The sequence below is a fragment of the Oncorhynchus gorbuscha genome, linkage group LG16 (genome assembly GCF_021184085.1).
Source record: "Oncorhynchus gorbuscha isolate QuinsamMale2020 ecotype Even-year linkage group LG16, OgorEven_v1.0, whole genome shotgun sequence".
In the NCBI taxonomy this organism is placed as follows: domain Eukaryota; kingdom Metazoa; phylum Chordata; class Actinopteri; order Salmoniformes; family Salmonidae; genus Oncorhynchus; species Oncorhynchus gorbuscha.
Window position 1 is genome coordinate 20,493,829 of NC_060188.1, and position 13,437 is coordinate 20,507,265.

A 13,437-nucleotide genomic window follows, 5' to 3' on the forward strand; every position below is an offset into this window, starting at 1 on the left:
TGTAGTCTGCACTCCGAGCCAATAGAAGACCCTGGAACGGCTCTCATCATCACCACGTGTTTAGCACCCAAACAAGGCAGCAGTCAGTCCAACACAAAGACGACAGATGGGAGAGGACCAACGCCCCATCTTGTTGAAGGAGTGGAGCGGAGAGAAAGAAGGAAGAGAAAGAGGAGTAGGCTAGGTGACACTTTCTGCTCCTCTGACAGACATGTTGTTGGTCCTATGGGCAGGTCAAAGGAAGTAACGGAAACCAATAAAAACAGGAGACGGCCATCTGGACGACTGGTTACCACCCCTCACACCACCACAGACCATACATTTGTATCAATGTCGACTACTCGGTGTCAAAATAAGACTGCTCAACAATGGGCACACATGGCAATTGACCACACCCCCATAGACAAACAGAGGGAGACAGACAGACAGAGGGAGACAGACACTTGTTTCTTCTAAAGGCTCCAAAAAAAGAATAATAAATAAATACACCACCAGTGCACATTCTAGAGAGGTGGGAGTGTTATTTACTTAACACATCATAGTACTGTCACTGTTGGAACACACACCTACACTGGCTATAAAATGGCTGATTAGTCACCTATGCCTAAGAGAGAGGGAGACGGCACCACAGCTGAGAAAAGAGACGGCATAGAATCATTGATCTTCATTTTAATGTATTCTCTCGACCTAAATATGCCAACTACAAACACATAGAAAATAGAACAGCTCTGTAGAGATCATCTTTTCTTTCAGAACATGTGAGCCTAAAAATGGCACAGAATTTTTACAATAAACACATAAAAAAATATATATATGCCATTTAGCAGACGCTTTTATCCAAAGCGACTTACAGTCATGTGTGCATACATTCTACGTAAAAATCCGGACACTACTGTATGATCACAGCTATCGTTCACCAGGATGAAATATATGGACCTGAAAAAGAAGCACGTACATTACAGTGCTCTGGTGGTTCTCCTTTCTCTCCCTCACGCCACAGAATCTCACCCTGCTGAAGGAGTACAATAACGCAGATGGTCGTCATGGCAACTATCAGTGCACTACGGAATGTGCTCCTGGTTGCTCGAGGGCGTCTCACACTTTCTTTCCATCTCTAGCCCTTTCGCACCGGCTCTCGAGATCTCTTTCTTTGTCTTTCTTCCACTGGTGGACTATAATTACTGCTGGATCCACTGACACCATAATGACAGTAAATCTGTACAAGGCACATGGCTGGAAAATGTTGTTGTTCATCAAACAGGTTTCTCAAGCAGTATCAGCCGCTAACAATGACATTCTTTATAGCTGAATAGCGTTGGATCCTTACTAGAACAGAAACGAGCACAAGCATAACAGTTGACACTTAATGTCCCCCCCTAGAACAGAAGAGACACACACATGAACACACATCTATACTAGAGTGAGCAGTTAACCCCTCCTGGAGAGAGATGTAGACAGTGGCCATTAAATAGGTCCGACGCTGCAGGGGGCTGGAGACTGACAGGGGTTAGAGGTTGGGGGTAATTTCAGCAATATGAATTTTAACAGGAGAGCAGGGATGGATTTATGACCAACAGCTTATCCCTGTTTGAATGACCCCTGTTGCATTCATCTGTCAAGGAAAACACAGTTACAGTGGTCCCGAGAACACAATGCAGACTGGAACTAGCTTGTTCTGGGCAGTTTAGGCCAAGCTTGGGTCACTGCAAGAAACCTCAGAAATGGCAATCTAGTGCATTGACAGAACCCATCCTCGTGAGCTGCCCAACATTGTGCTAACTAGTGACAGGCCATGTCTGAAGTAGGGGGAGTTGGACAGTGGAGGGTCACAACAACTAAATGAACTATGTTCTGTTGGTCTGCCATGACACCCACTTTTTCCTCACTAGTTAATCCAAACAATAACAGTAGTAGTGTCTCCTCAGCTCAGATGTTAAAGTCATTCCACTCTGGGATACAAGACCCATGGGGACCCCTCGTAAGCATCCCAAAGTACCTTGGTCCCCGCCTCCTCCATCTCCCAGCAAGCTCTACTCTAACCGAGCGTGGTTCCCGTAAGAGACACCGTTAATTATTTGTGTTTCATGCTTTCTCTCTCAGCAGCTGTAACGGTCTCAAAACAGGAGAGGTGACAGCAATTGGCTAAGTGGTTTTTGAGTGACGGCATATTAACCAATGACTGATTTGATATCATAGCTGGCAGAGGTGGTCAGGCTACATCCCCCACATTTGAATGGCAAAGTAAGACCCCTCCTTCCAAGGCCAGTAGTGACAAAGCCTTTTGAAACAGCATGTGAAAAAAAGCTTACGTTGCACTGAAATAGAATGGCCCACCACACAGCAGTGCATTTAATAGCTACAGAACGCTGACTGAACCCTTCATCTAATCATTTTATTATCATTCCAATGGCACTGACACATTGTTTCCAACTCCTCTGGAGTAGGTTCCCAATGCTTAGAAATCATGACTGTACTTCTACAAATCACGACTATCTTGCAACGCAACTGAAGAAACATTTTATGTTGTTGTTGTATTGAAAATAAAATGCCATCAAGGGCAGCAGTTTGAGTGGCGGGTCATCTTAACAACAACACATACTGAACTTGTTGGCAGGTCACCCATTTTTTGGATTACAATTTTGGTGGAGAGTCGGAGTTGGATCTTTTATTTTTAAGACAGACAGACGCAGACAGAGAGAGACAGACACAGACCTATAGGGGAGGTAAGATCACAATGCCCGTAAGCTCTACGCTCAGAAAGTACATGTCCGAAAATAAGTCAGCAAGCTGGTTTGAGTTAGTGGAGCTGCACAGAGTGGAGTGGCTTCAGAGGTTCTGGGGGTGGGTGGTGGAAGAGAGGCAAGGCTGGGAGATGAATGAGATGGGTCTATCTGTATGGAGATCCAGGAATAAATACCCTCAGCATATGCTGGAGACAGTATTAAAAACATTGTGGAGATAGAAACTTGAGCAATTAAACAATTAAATGCTGCACTTCCTGTGCCAGCAAGAGTTAACAAAACACCTATCATTTGTTTACAGTCATCTGTGTTACAGTAAACTGTGTACTCAATATCTCACAAATGAACTGAAATTACATAAAACCTCAGTTCAATACAATATTCTTCCTTCTCTAGAGACACTATCCGAATTTACACCTCTCTCTCTCTCATCGAACACCATTTATGCTGTGATCTCCCTCCATTTGTGTCTCCACATCTCCAACTAAATCTCCCTTAATCGAGACAGACGACACCGCAGCCACGCCTCTGGTCCATCTCTCTTCGTGACACACACTCCACACATAGGCATTCCAATGGATCAAATGGAATGAGCTGACAGAGGCAATAATGGAGGTCAAATATATATAATTATCACAGGGTTTATTACAAGACAGATGCCATGCCTCCTCATCATCCACACCCTCCCGTCTCTCATTGACACCTTGCTCTGGTGAGGGGAGGAACGAGACCTATGAACTACAGAACACAGTGAGCGGTTATTAGTCAAACGTGCTGTCAATCATTGAGTATTACTATGGATCGTCTAATGGAGTCAGGTGGGGAGAGAGAGAAAGAAGAGCTTTGAATGAGCTGCGATGGACAATGAGACAGCGATTGTCCGCATTCAATAACTCCCCTCCTCTTCTCCATTCTCTACTTCTTCCTCTATTCTCACCTCCTCCTTCTCCATCCATTTCTTGTCCATCACTTCCTTCAGTGTGGCCTGTCTCAATGCGAGGTAGCTCTGAGGTGTGCCCATGGGACAAACAGCAGATATCCGACAACAATCTCCGGAGTAACGAGGAGGCATGACCGACTCTTGTTGCCATAGCGTCACCTCCACAACCCTGTTCCCGTCGCCGCCGCAAACACCTTTGTCGCGAACACCTCACCCCTGTGCGGACACACGTCTTCCTCATTGATCCGGAGCAATCCATGATAGGTAAGAGTGTTGTACCGCCACAATGAGCGCAAAAGCAGCCCTTGCTAAAAATGGGTTCCAGTAGTCTGATGTAAAATGAGCTGGGCTGCTTTGTCCTGGTTCTTTTTTCCTACATTGGAGCTGGGACGGGACGGTGGAGGGGGGAGGCGAGGCCTGCGCTGGCGGTTTGGTTGTTCTGTAAGGCTTCAGAGAATACCACTGGCTGAGACTTCAACAGAAACCATAAGGAGTCTGAAAGGGTTGGAGTCCAAACACCACAGAGCAAGGGAAGAAAGGAGGGAGAGAGAGAGGGAGGGAGGCCAGCGAGAAACCACCAAACTCATTCAGCGAGCTCAGCATTGCTCTCTGCCTTTCTTTATGAAAAAGTGCTGTTAAAGTTGGGAGAAACGTCACACACACACGCGCTCTCTCACTCAGACAGATCAGGTCCTGACAGACCGAAGGGGTCAGGCTTACCAGAACAGTGCATATCCAGGTCAGTATTCTTGGCACAGGGAGAGGTTAACGTAGGGAGAGAAAGCTCCAATTCTGGAATGGGAGGACCCCCCCTCCAAAAATGGTCCCACAAGCACACACATACATTCACAGATAAAGAAAGACAGACATAAAAAGGGCAGGGAGCCACAGAGAGGAGGAGAGAGGGAACCACTAACCAGACAGAGACAGAGAAAGAGAGAGAGGGCTGGCTTGTGAAGAGGAAGACCAGAGCACAGATGGTAATGCTTATGGGAAGTGTGTCAACCCAGGCTGTGTAGGGGGGAGGGTAGTTACTCTGTTGTTGGGTCTCGGGACGGGGATGGTCAAACGAGGGGCCCAGGGTCATCACCCCTTTGACATTGCCTCCCCGAGAGCCGTCGGCAGCGGACAAGGGGGTGTCGGAGTCAGGGTGGGTCATGTGTCACTGCTTTTAAGAGACGGCCAATCTGTCATCCCTGCATGTCTGGTAGGGTCAGTGGATGGCCTTGTCTTGTTTATGCACCAAGATACCATACCTGCTGTTTGTTAGCTTTACCAAGACATCTACATCCAGCCACAACAGCTGCATTTACAGTAAGCACTGGGTGTCATCTGATTTTGCGGGTATAACACATAAACATGGTAACTATAAAATGTTGTTGCAACAAGCCTAGAGACAACTCTTGAAAACAAGTATAAAATTAGTAGGAACAGACACGGAATTCAAACAAAAATATGTTGTTCCTCTGCCCCGGGGTGGGAATACAAAGGGAGTAATTAGGAAACATGAAACTCATAAAGTGAAAAGTTTAAGACATATTTTGGTGGCAATTCAAGCACGCATTCCATTAATTGTGCTTTGAAAAACAAAAGAAACCAACTAAAGCATGTCTGTGTCTTTGACATGTAAAAAGAAAGGGGAATGCCCACAAACTGTTAAGAATAGATGCTCCCTGAGTTTTAGTGTAGCGGTATTCTGACCACAGTAGGTTTTTGTCCGGCTTAAGTGATTACAAAGTCAGTCCTTCCACAGTTTGTTTCCTGACAAGCAGATGTGAAGACTGAGTTCACCAGGCAGCTTTTGGAGATGCCAGCCAGTGCACCAAATCGTGGCCTACTATGTGGAGCTGGAGAGAGTTGAGAGACTTATAAGAGAATCACACTCTGGGCTGTGGGGAAGCTGTTTCAGACGAGAGTGTCATTCGGAGCGAGAGCCATATCTTCATGACAAACACAACTTCCTAAGAAATGTTTTAAATGGATGAGGGAATAAAATAGACAGGAATATCAGCTAATGGTCAAAGCCCGCTCTCCTTTAAGCTTCCAGTGGGCAACAGTTAGGAGGAGACATCATCCTCTCCAGAATGATACTACAAGACAAAAGTACTCCAGCTGTGCTATTACAGTCCTTTCTTCTCTCTCTTTTTAAAGTAACTGTCCAGCTTTTCCAGATTTCTATGAAATATGACCTATAATAATGAATTACAATGAGTGAAATAGTTTTCCTTCCTAAATGTTTTAATGAAGTTTGTTAAAAAGCAGCTTTTCTGTGTTGGAAGGGTGTGGGTGTACCCCAACAACAGAACGGTGTGGTCATCAAAAATATTAATCTGAGTAGACCACTGAATGGCCAGCTAATCCTCCTCTATGAGGAAATAGTGAACATTTTTGAAACGGTCTGTTTGAGATACAAGCTTGGAGGTGGGGTTTTTCTAATGTTTTATTTTTTGTTTTGGCCACAAATATGGGTATAGGATGAGTTAACAACATTATTTGGGTATACAGTGCATTTGGAAAATATTCAGACCCCTTGACTTTTTCTCCCCACAATTACATTACAGCCTTATTCTAAAATTGATTAAATAAATGTTTCCCTCATCAATCTACACACAATAACCCATAATGACAAAGCAAAAAACAGATTTATTTTGTTTTGTTGCAAATGTATTCAAAAATGTAAACAGAAATACCTTATTTACATAAGTATTCAGAACCTTTGCTATGAGACTCAATTCAATTGATTGGACATGATTTGGAAAGGCCCTGCCAAACCGCACTGCTTCTTGACACACTGCTCACTTAAACTGGAAGGCAGCCGCAAAAACGTGTCGGGGGAAACACTGTACAACTGGCGACCAAAGTCAGCATGCATGTGCCCGGCCCGTCACAGGAGTCGCTAGAGCGCAATGGGAGAAGGACATCCAAGCCGACCAAATCCTTCCCTAACCCGGACGACGCTGAGCCAATTGTGCGCCGCCTCATGGGTTTCGTAGTCGTGGCCGGCTACGACACAGCCCGGGATCGAACCTGCATCTGTAGTATCGCCTCTAGCATTGCGATGCAGTGCCTTAGACCGCTGCGTCATTCGCGAGGCTCCGAATGCACTGTAAGTTAACAGAATATTAACTTTTAAAAGTGAGATTTTCACTGGACAATTACTTTAAGACATGTGGACGGTACGAATCCCTGAAAAGTGACAGCGGAGTTGATCAGTGAACACTGGGTATATAACATTTCTCAAACCGTCTGTCTGCTGGGACGAGCAGTCATTCGTTACATGGGAGAACACCGCAATATGGTCCCCCCGGGCGAGACTTCAAAGTCTTCAGAGCTCATATACTTCCATCATCCTTAGCCCAGAAAAAAAACTGTGAAATCTGGCATGAGAGCTACAGTAGTTGTCTGGGCAAGAGTAGCCACACTCCTCAAAAGCTAACAAAGAACTATGTGCTGTTTCAAGGTCCCTTGCTTGAGTTTAGCTGGAGTTCAACTCCTTCCAGGGGTTTAAGGAGAGGTTCTGTGAGGTAAACGTTGCCAGAAAACTGATTGCAGCTTGAAGACAACATAGTCCTGTCATGTAAAAACACTGCTCTTGGAGTGGGTGAGACAATTCTCCTCAGGATCCACTAAAAAGTGATACCTCCCCTCACATTTGAACCAACCAATGTGTTTACTGAGAGGACTTTGAAAAGGGTTACTTGTTGTCTAAGGAAGTGTCATTCTAGGATTAAAATTGTTCCTGAGGTTAGAAGAGCACGGAGACGTCTTCCTGGTGGATTGGCACATGCCTCCATGCTCCACTCTAACCAACACATTTCAAGGTGACAAATCCGGTCTGTCATCTTTGCTCTCTCCTAGCTTCAAGGTCTGGCAACGACATGTGAGAAATCTGTTTAACACTCCCAAGATAACATATTTAGTGTCTATTCTCTGCAATAGCACTACCTCTTCATGGCTGAAGAGCTGAACAATCACAAAAAAGGAGATCTGAATGCCAGATGTTGCATTTCTATTTATAATGGTGAGATATTTAGAGACAGAGAATTGGGTTAAGAACCACTTTCTGGCATGCAACAACAATTTACATAAGCCCACCGAACAGCGAATACACTGGTGCAGGGCACTAAGAGTTGAACCAGTAAACACTGGGCCGCATCGCAGGCACTACTACAAAAACAACTGCTAACAATGATATGTCCTTGTTCTCTCCTGGCTGTTCCTCATTGGATGGAGATGCTAACTCTGCCCGCCAGCTGTAAAGCCCAGAGAGAACCTCCCCATCGCCCCAGAACGCCAAAGGACACACCTTCCATTAAAGCTTATGCTTACCATTCCCTTTGGTCTCCTCCTGGAGACCAAAGGGAAGCCAATGAGAGGAAAGGAGGAGTGTGTAGGTTAGCGGATGGGGGCAATACGAGGGGAATTAATAAAATGGCGTAAGTGCATCATGGGCGTAGAAAATCCCTCCAGGGACAGATGTGACATTTCTCAGCGGCAGCACTTTCCAGGAAGAGAAGGGGATTTACAATACCCTCCTCTACAGGGGGCTGGGCTGTCACTATGATGGATTCATAAATCCTGCTAACGAGATTACAGAGTAAGAAAATATGTCAGTGAGCGAGCGGTCTGCACAGCACGCACAGGCCGGCCGAGAAGCGGGTCACGTGTGCAATCGTGCGTGTGCAGCACTCGTTTGTGTGTAAGAGTAGGATATTCCTGATTTGTGACTTCTATAGTCAAGACATAGTTGAGAGATGGATTAAAAAACCAGTGTCCCTGAATAAATATGTCAGCATAGGTACATGTAGCCCAGCACATACTTTGTCATATGTCATGCATCTCTTCAATATAGCTGGAAGAGCGTGGGTTGAATCCATAATACACCCTAGGAGTAAGAGTCTTGTCTTGATCATTCATTAACAGGAGCTGGTGGGGTTGAATAGATTGCACAATTAGAACCTGCCATCTGCACTGGGCTACAGGATCAAATTAACCACGAGACATGCTGAACGCCAAACCCAATGTATTGAATCCTAAGAAACAATTATGACAAAAACAAAGCACTTCATAAAAGCAGACGTGATGCTACTGTAAAAAGCAACTCCACTTCTTTGATCTAGCATTGCTCATTCACAATGGCAGCTGAACAAAAAATGGCAGTGGTGGCCAGCAAATCTAACACAATCCCATCTACACACCTTCGCTGTCACACACTGACCCATCATCTCCGAGAGGCCTGGGATGTGAGCCGCGGTAACACATGCCCCACATTCCATTACTGAGCCATTAGAGGGCGAATTGTCACACGTGAGGTGGCTACGAGGTGAAGCCTCCTGCATTGGGTCATCCATCAGGCTAGTTGACTGAGGGTCACTGCCATATTGTGTACTGGACTGCACAACGCCATAATGGTCTCTGTAAATGCAGTATAAACTCGCTCACTAGCATACATGCTACAGTACGAGAGCAGCGCTAACAAGCAAGTAGTCACTAGCGCCTGCTTGGTGATAGATGGCAAGTGCAGACGATTAGTCCACTGCTATTGTTGCGGTTATTATCCAATTAGCTTGCATGCTTAGCTGGGTTGACTTACAAGAGAAATTGTCACCAGCATAAGACATTCAGCGGGAATAGCTCTGGTAGGTCATATTACAAAAACAATAACGATGGCAGGTCATATTTAACAGCCCCGGGCTGGTACAATGAGTCATCATTTATGGGGTATTGCAGGGCTATGTAAACAGAACACAACGATAACAATAAGAAACGGATGCTGTGACAATGACATAGACGCTCACTTAAATAGCAATAATGTTTACAGGAAACAAAGAGGAAGAAAAATTATGGAAAATGGGGCAAACCTATTGACTTTTATGATTGGGCATAAATAGCGCACTGTATGACTTCAATAGGACTTTAGAGGCCCGTTTCTGTGATTTTCTATCTCCAATAGGGTCGCTGGGAAAGCAAGAGTAAATAGTTTCAAGTTTAAATACCAGAATATCTACTGTACTGTGCATTTTACAGATTTAGTTTCTACAGTGAGAAGACTAATTGAAGACTATGAGACCCTTATGGATCACAGCAATAAGGTGAAAATTAGGCAATGCTCCAGAATATAAAAAGATGAAAGATGAAATTGTGATAAGACCCTAGTTGGGTATGACCTCCACAGTGGCAAAATGACCAACACTTGCTAGGTTTCCATCCAATAGACAGATTTTCATGCAAATATGATAAACTCTACATAAAAACAATATGCGCATTTTCCTACCAGAGATGTTAACATCAAATTGACTTGTTGCAGATAAAAGGCTGTGCGTGATGACGTAGCACACATACAAATAACCTTTGCAGTTAAATTCCCATGTACCCAATACATTTATTTTCACGACATGTACATAAAAAAGTTTGTTTACTGGGGCGGCATGGTAGCCTAGTGGTTAGAGTGGTGGACTAGTAACCGAAAGGTTGCAAGTTCAAATCCACAAGCTGACAAGGTACAATAAAAAACCTCTCGTTCTGCCCCTGAACAGGAAGTGCCATCATTGAAAATAAGAATTTGTTCTTAACTGACTTGCATAAAGGAAAAATAAAAACTCTCTGCATTTTGTTCTGTAGAGCACATTTCTTTCTTTGGGAAAGTCTCCTTTACATTTGGACATCTGGTCAGTCCATTGCTGCCAGTAGTATGTGTCACTGTTGATACATCTGAGATGATATGGAGTTGTGGTGGAGATGGTGTAGCGTGATTAGTCTCCCTAACGAGGACTGACTGTTCCTTTACGTGTGTGAAAGAGTGACAGCTGCCCGTGCCCCTGAGGGTGCCACTGACTTCCTTCCTCCGCGTGGGTTCTTCTTATGCAAGCGGTTTCCTTGACGACCGAGAGGTGCCTCAGAGTGTGTCCTGAGTTGCCATGACCGCCCACACCGGTTCTGATTGGCTTTGGCTTGGCAATAAGATTTCCCAGGGGAATACACCAGTGGGTTGAGGTGGTGGCTTCTCCGAATGTCTATTGGCTACAGTACATTATCTTGCAAAGGCCCAAACACAAGTTTGTTTTCTTTAAAACACACAAGTACACACAGTCAGAGAAATATACATAAGACATACAACAAACTAAAATGCAATTATAAAATATTCAAATAAAAATCACGGCATCTCCTCACACTGAGAGTAAGAGAGAGAGAACGAGAAGAGAAAAGCAGACTTATTGGAAAGGTTCTCACCATTTAACTAAATCCTTCCCTCAGTAAAGCTTGAGAAAATAAAACCCACATTTCTTCCGTTCTGCATGAATTGTTGACAAACAACCCCGGGAGAGGGGGATAATCAACTTTCTATTCAAACCAATCCTCAGCTTTCCTCTGCTCTCAAACTGAAGCCTAATTCTGTGTCCCTTCACAGATGACGTGTGACGTGGACACAGAGGGGGTGAATGAGAGAGCGGGAGAGAAAGATAGCGAAGTACAGCATGTTTAATGGCAATCACCTGACAGGGGAGGCGAGGGAGGAAGTGAGGCAGTAGCATCCCTCCAATCACGTCATACCCCCCAGGCTCCCCAGCCGGTGATGGAGGGAAAGGTGGGGGTAGAAAGGAACTCGTCCTCTAAGCATTCCTTTATTTCCAGAGCCTGCTGTCATTAGTGTGGTGGTTAGTGTGGTGGTGGTAAAAGAGTATGTGTTTGTACAGGGCATGGATAAATGAGGGAGAGACAATCAACAAGTATACAGAGACTTCTGAAAGTATTATTTATTTATTTATTTATTCCACGTTGTGTTACAGCTCGAATTCAAAATGGATTAAATCATTTTTCCCCCTCACCCATCTACACACAATACCCAATAATGACGAAGTGAAAACATGTTTATACATTTTTGCAAATGTATTGAAAATGAAATACAGAAATCGAATTTACATAACTATATATATCCCAGTCAAAACACCTTGGCGGTGATTACAGCAGTGACTCTGAGTAAGTCTCTAAGAGCTTTGCACACCTGGATTGTATAATATTTGCACATTATTCTTTTAAAAATTCTTCAAGCTCAGTCAAATTGGTTGTTGATCATTGCTAGACAGCCATTTTCAAGCCGATTTCAAGTCAAAACTAACTAGGCCACTCAGGAACATTCAATGTCATCTTGGTAAGCAACTCCAGTGTTTATTTGGCCATGGTGGTTTAGGTTATAGTCCTGCTGAAAAGGTGAATTTGTCTCCCAGTCTGTTGGAAAGCAGAATGAGCCAGGTTTTCCTCTAGGATTATGCCTATGCTTAGTTCTATTCTGTTTATTTTTTATCATAAAAAACTCCCAAGTCCTTGCCGATGACAAGCATGCCCATAACATGATGCAGCCTCCACCATGCTTGAAAATATGAGTGGTACTCAGTGATGTGGGGCGGCAGGGTAGCCTAGTGGTTAGAGCGTTGGACTAGTAACCTAAAGGCTGCAAGTTCATATCCCTGAGCTGACAAGGTACAAATCTGTCGTTCTGCCCCTGAACAGGCAGTTAACCTACTGTTCCTTAACCCACTGCCGTCATTGAAAACAAGAATTTGTTCTTAACTGACTTGCCTAGTTAAATAAAGGTCAAATAAAAATGTGTTTGCACCAAACATAACGTTTTGTATTCAGAACATTAATTTATTTTCCACATTTTTTGGGAGTTTTACTTTAGTGCCTTATTGCAAACAGGACTCCTGAACTTATTTAGACTTGCCATAACAAAGGGGTTAAATACTTAGATTCAAGACATTTCAGTTTGACATTGTTGATACATTTCTAAAAACATCATTCCACTTTGACATGATTGGGTATTGTGTGTAGGCCAGTGACAGTCTCACCGTAATACATGTTTTATTCAAGCTGTAACACAACAACATGTGGAAAAAGGGGTAAAACCAGCAAAAGAAATGTGCGTTGAACTTCTGTTGTCACAGTAACAATGTGGGAGGCAGAAGAGTAAAGGACAACAATTAGAGAGTAAACAATGCTGAAAGCTATAGCCAATGGCAGGCACAGGAAGGAAGGTGGGAAGAGAGAGTTGGGCAAAGATAGTTAACTAGAAAGGCTAATGTGGTTACCAGGGGAACATGACACCCCTCTTTTCTCAGTCTCTCTCGTCATTCACTTTCCTCAAGCACATAATCAGTCTCATAGCAATAGGTTATTTCTAGGGATTATTCCTAATAGACCACCACTGAGTCGAGAACATTCAAGGCAAAATCCCAATACCATTCTTTCCTTAGGTTGATGGCAACAGGAAAATGGGGACAACAGCATAGCTACATGCGGAGGCTGGCCCCACCTAAATTAGACTAAGGGGAAACACTGCCGCGCTCTGGGCACCCAGGCCTGTGTTGGGTGTGGTCTGGCAGCTTCCAGGGGAGTAGAGTGGCTAGGCTACACGGCGACACCAAAGTGACTGACTGCCACCAACAGCGAGAGCACTCAAGCGGTCTGCGCCGCATGCCTATTGACTGGCTGCCAGGCTCATAATTGAAATCTCCAGCCCTTATTCCGTTCAGACACTGTTGGATTAGCTAACCCGGCCGCTCCACTAATGGTGTCCGGGAGAGTAGTTCTCCCTGTCTCCTCATCTCTCTCCACCCACTATCTCTGCACCTCACACTCGCTACATGTCTTTGTGCTCTCATTTCTCTCTCTTGAGCTCTTTTAGATACATCCTCTGTGCATCCATCCTTCTTCTCTAGCTTGAAGTAATCATACATGAAGTAAAAATGAGCTTCAGAT

General features: G+C 44.3%; 1 protein-coding gene across 1 annotated transcript in view; it reads right to left on the reverse strand.

The window, feature by feature from the left end:
- Positions 1-13,437, reverse strand: part of LOC123998634 (protein TANC2-like) — a 143,625-nt gene that overhangs the window by 28,560 nt on the left and 101,628 nt on the right.